Here is a 6,213-nt window from a genome sequence, read left to right as displayed (position 1 = left end):
AATCTTTTGAAAATAGCCGATCTACAAGCTCACAATGCGTCGCGATGTAGATCGGCTATTTTCAAAAGGCCGAAATGTATACAGGTCTGAAGTGGGTAATGTATGTTTTTTGATAATACTCAAAACCTACAAAGTAACTAGTACTAAAGTTTTCAAATAATAGTGGCGTAAAAGTACAATATTTGCCTCTGAGATGTAGTGGAGTAGTAAAAATTTGTAATACTCCAGTAAAGTACAAATACTTCAAAATGTTACTTAAGTACAGTACTTGAGTAAATGTACTTAGTTACTTTACACCACTGCTTAAGAACATGCTTGATTTCATACTGTAGCTGGTGGAGACCGCATCAGTTCCTGTAGAGAGAACACAGCTCTGTGAGAAACACGTTCAACATCAAAACCCTAAAAAGCCACATGCAGCTTCTATCCCCCTCCAGGCAGTGTTGCCATGTGTGCTTATTAAAAGCAACTTTGGGCTTGTTTTCCTGGTTGTTTTTCAACTTATAAATATTGATAGTTGCGGGTTGCGTTTTTATTTTTACCCGGCTTGCTTTTAAAGTGTAGTTATTTGGGCTTGCTTCCATTTCTTTTGAATTATTATTGTTTAAACCAGCTCTCAAACATTTGCATGTCAAAGGACACATACATGAATGCATTTCTCCCATCTAAATTGTATTTTTCCAAATATTTAACCTTTTCTTTTCAAGATATTTTTGAAAATAGCAGATCTACAAGCTCACAACGCGTCACATCGCGACGCGTTGTGAGCTTGTAGATCTGATATTTTCAAAAAGCCAATGTTAGGTTTAAAGGCCTAGTCGCTTGTTTTGGGCTTGTTTTCACAGACCTGGCAGCTCATTTCCACATGCAGCATCTATCCCCCCCCCCCCCCCCCTGCTTGTACCTGTCCCCCCCCCCCCCCCTCCTCTCGCTGTACCTGTCCCCCCCCCTTCCCTCGCTGTAACCCACCCACGCACAACGTCTCGTTCATCTGCTCTGTTACTCATGACTTCCATGTCTCTGTGACATTTTATACTGACTGTATTATTCATTGTGTAATGTAAATCTCATTGGAAACATTTCATAACCTTAACCTATACAATACGGGGAACGCATCTGTGTCATTTTAACATTCATTTGGGCTATTTAAAAAAAATAGCAGATCTACAAGCTCATAGCGCGGCACCGAGTGCCGCGCTATGAGCTTGTAGATCTGCTATTTTTTTTTTAAATCATGAAAGATTTGTGCAAATCTTTGACTACATATCTTTTTTAAAGCGAACATTTGTAACTCAAATCTTTGCTTCTGGTGGATTCCACAAATGTCTTCTAGGCTAAATCCTAACAGTGTTTTTTATAAGAAAACTTATGTTGCTATAATATCAGTGGTTCTCAAACTATATCATGTCAAGGACCACCCAAAATGATATGTATTTGGCCGCAGACCCCCATCTCAAAATAGGTTGTTCCAGGGACCCCCAGAAGCAAAGATTTGTAGCTTGTAGATCTGCAATTTTTTGAATGGCCCAAAGAAATCTTAAAATGACACAGAAGCGTTTATCTGGTCTGTGTTTAGTCACGACTTCCATGTCTCATGTGTCATGGTATAGAACTGACTCTATTCATTGTGTAATCTCACTGGAAACATTTCACACTTCTTCAAGGTTTTCTTAAAATCACGTCTTGCCAGGCAATGTGACCTGTGTGAGCCACAGTGGTGGAAAAAGTACTTTTACTCAAGTAAAAGAATCAATACTGCAATATAGAAATACTCTGTTACAAGTAAAAGTCCGGAATTCAAAATGTACTTGAGTAAAAGCACAAAAGTATTGGGCATAAAAATGTACTTAAAGTACCAAAAGTAAAAGTACTCATTGTGCAGAATGTCCCATTTCAAGTTTTCAAATGCATAAACAATCTTTTGAAAATAGCAGATCTACAAGCTCACAATTGTGAGCTTGTAGATCTGCTATTTTCACATGGCCGAAATGTATATAGGGCTGAAGTGGTTAATAAATGTTTTGTATTAATAATCAAAATCTATAAAGTCACTAGTAACTAAAGTTTTCAAATATTTGTAGTGGAGTAAAAGTACAATATTTGCCTCTGCGATGTAGTGGAGTAGAGGTAAAAGTATTGGAAATTGGAAATGCTCAAGTAAAGTACAAACATCTCAAAATTGCACTTAAAGGAGTAGTTCACCCAAAAAATTACTTATTTTCTATCAATTACACACCCCATGAGGGTGTGTAATGTATCCGGTAGGAGACACAAAGTAGATTCTTTGTGTCTCCTACCGGAAATACACACGGTCATCAAATTATTGGCTCAGGAATGCGACAAAAAACAAAATAAATCCATTTATTCAAGGCTTCATGGGGTGTGCAATTGATAGAAAATAAATCATTTTTTGGGTGAACTCCTCCTTTAAGTACGGTGCTTGAGTAAATGTACTTAGTTACTTCGCACCACTGGTGAGCCATGTTGTGTATTGTAACTGTAACTGTCAGCAATGTTGATGAATGAAGAGCAGAGACTTAAATGCCAGTGGAAACAGGATGTTAATTAAAGTTCCTACGTGGCAGATTAAAGATGAATCATGTCTGTTATGTATCTCAGATGAGAGGAGTTTAGTGGAAATGATGTAATCTCCAAATTTGCAGTACTTTTACTTCTACTCCACTACATCTCAAGAGGCAAACATCATCACCTTGCTAAACTAATGGCCTAAGTCATTTTTTGAGGAAAATGATATTTTTGCCTAAGTCAGCTCCTCATGACACTGGACACCTCTGGTAAAATCACCCAACTCCTAATTGAAAAGGATCATGCTGTTCACTCCACTTTTAGTATAATGGCCTAACTCCCTAGTGTGACTTAGGACAAAACAATGGCATATTTTGGCCTAAGTCACATGGTTTTGTGACTTAGGCAAAATTATTTACTGATTTAGGCCTTTTTTTTTGGCCTAAGTCAGATTTAATCCTATTTAAACCTATTTAAATCTCTCATGTTACATAACTGACAGACAGTGTTATTTCTTTTTGAATAGTCATAATTTGTTATAAACATTTTGGGTGAAATGATTAAGATATCATATAGTTTTGTTTTGGATCAGTTTTTTATTTCTCCTGAAAAACTTTAAAAAATGACTTAGGCCATTAGTTTAGCAAGGCGAAAATATTGTACTTTTACTCCACTACAATTATTGAAAACTTTTAGTTACTAGTTGCTTTGTAGATTTTGATTATCATTACAAAACACACATTAACCACTTCAGTCCTATATACATTTCGGCCATCTGAAAATAGCAGATCTAGACGCTCACAATGCGTCGATATGTGACGCATTGTAAGCTTGTAGATCTGCCATTTTCAAATGATTTTTTTACATTTTGAACTTGTGAAATGGGACATTCTGCACATCGAGTACTTTTACTTTTGGTACTTTGTTGTTCTGTTCTGTTATGTTCTGTTTTCTATCTCAGATGAGAGGAGTTATAGGTGGAAATGCTGTATATCTCCAAATACATGGCGCTCTCTGTAAAAAATAAATACACATCTTCTTCTCTATGAGTGTGTGAGTTTATTGTTCATTATTTATGTGTCACACAATGTTAAAAAGGATTTACAAAGACTTTTAGAAATGTGCAGGAGAGTTAAGAAATGCAAGTGAGGCTTTATTGCGGCCGATAACGATCCCAATGAAAGATCAGCCGGCAGGCTAAGCCTATGGTTGATTTAAAACTGTATGACGTGCATTAATCCATTAATCAAGGACCCCCAAAATGATATGTATTTGGCCGCCGACTCAAAACATTTTGTTCCAGGGACCCCCAGAAGCAAAGATTTGAGTTAAAAATGTTCGCTTTAAAACAATATATATTCAAAGATTTGCACACATTTTAACGATTTAAAAATAAATAGCAGATCTACAAGCTCGTAGCGTGACGAGTGCCGCGCTACAAGCTTGTAGATCTGCTATTTTTTAATAGCCAAAGTGTAAAATAATGCTTTTTAGCTCAAATCAAAAAGTGACACAGATGCGTTCCAGGTCTTAATGGGTTAAAAGATTCAGGTCCAAACAAATGCTCGAGTTTAAAAGTGTTTACTGTAGTGTCACCAATTATTACAATTTACAATGTTCACAAAATAAGTTAAACAGTGAGCAAATGACAAAAGCTGTACAAACAAAATATAACTCTCCCATGCAGCTCACCCTAACCCTCCATGGTCAAATCAGCCTTATAGTGAGCAGGTGAGTGCCATTACTTTATAGACACTGAGGCCACTCCCACCACCAAGGAGCCAATGAGGTGCCTGCATCAATCACATACCAATAATCCCATCCAGTGCCCAAATACAAATATAATCCTCGTTTGGCTCCTACAGGCTTTGTTCAAAGACCTCCCCTAAAAAACAGAAGAGAAACGAGGAACTAACGCAAGGTTTTAGAAAATGTCAACATTCCAGCAACTTGTTTCTTTAAAGTCAAAATGTGTTTTGTAGGTGTTTTAGCCCATATACTGTATAATGCAGTAGAAGAGAAAGGCGATTTCAAGTTAATCAATTAACCTATTAGGACCGCATCTGTGTATCCACTTTAGACATTATGTTTTATACTTTGGCTATTCAAAAATAGCAGACCTACAAGCTCATAGCACGGCACCGAGTGCCGCGCTATGAGCTTGTAGGTCTGCTATTTACTGGGTTCGGTGATGCTCTATATTGTCTGAATCAGCTATGTTTGAGTTCATTTATGTGCTAAAAGAGTGACTTTGAGAGCAGTTTTACCGTACAATGTAAGTCAATGAGGAGCATATTTTGAATTATCAATTTCTAATCAATGGAGCAATTATTTTAGATTTCTTGTCCACCTTTGGAGTTACATCATGGCAAGGTAACTACACAACCCAAACCTCTACCAAAGTGGTCTTGCCCTTTAAGGATTCTATAGTTGCAAGTAGGTTTATGAAGGCTGTTTTTAATTGGTCAATGTTTGTTTATCTGGTTGTGAAAATGTAATAAACTCATGTTCCTCATCAGATGAAATGATTCTGAAATATGAATGAAATAATAATAGGATAAAATGAAATAAAGAAGCAAAAAGATGAGGAAACAGAGACATAGTGAAAGAGAGAAACATAGATTGAAGTCAAACTCCTGCTTCTAAAAAAAAAAAAGCTACACCTGCGTGTGTGTGTGTGTGTGTGTGTGTGTGTGTGTGTGTGTGTGTGTGTGTGTGTGTGTGTGTGTGTGGTGTGTTGGTGGTGGTGGTGGTTTAGGGTTACTGCCTGCGCGCTCTCTCTCTCTCTCTCTCTCTCTCTCTCTCTCTCTCTCTCTCTCTTTAAAAAATCTTTAAAGTGTGAGAACTAGTGCTTTAGAAAGCATTTGTACAATGGGCCTCAAGTCTTAATGGGATAAACAAAGCATTACTTTGGTTGCATTGATTCAAGCTGGGACAGGATCAGTTGATTTATCAACATGCTGTGAAGATGCCCGGTGGCTTCCAACATGTTTGGGGTCATTTTAATGTCTACTCAGGCTTTTGTGTTTCTCCCAGACAGTTTTTAAGATGCTTGATTCAGTTTTTAGATATTAATATAATTTGATCTGACACGCCCCCTTCCTATACAAACCCATTGTAATCACGTTAGACTCATTGTAACACATGGTTCTTGGTTCTGGTGACTTACTGCCCTCCTAATACATGAGGGGCTGTGTTTACTTTTTTTTTTTTTTTCAAACATAAAAAAGTAATGAAAAAAGTATTTGAAAAAAACATGGCCCCCCCTCACGTACTATAAGGCCAGTATCAGTCACCAGAACCAAGGACGTGTGTTTTCAATGAATCTAACATGGTTAAAATGGAGTTACAATGGGTTTGTATATTGAAAGTGAAATAGCCCTTTAAGTGGTCAGATGTTTGAGATGTTCAAGTGGGCCCGATCAAAAAAAACATTGAGAACCTGGATCAGTATTATTTGGTGGCTCAGCCATCCCGGACCTACCCTGGACCTCAGCGGCCATAGCTGACCGGGAAGAGAGGTCGCCTGGGAAACAGAAGGTCCCTGGTTCAAGCCCCAGCCTACTATATAACTGATGTTGCTTATATATTATCAGAGTTACTTTCTATCATATCCTTTGTATCAAATAAATATGATGAATCTCCCAGACAACCCCCATGTGAATTATGAGTCCAGACACACAGCAG

The sequence above is a fragment of the Gymnoscopelus microlampas genome, assembly GCF_963454915.1.
Source record: "Gymnoscopelus microlampas genome assembly, chromosome: 8".
Classification (NCBI taxonomy): Eukaryota; Metazoa; Chordata; class Actinopteri; order Myctophiformes; family Myctophidae; genus Gymnoscopelus; species Gymnoscopelus microlampas.
This window is presented reverse-complemented; position numbering follows the sequence as displayed.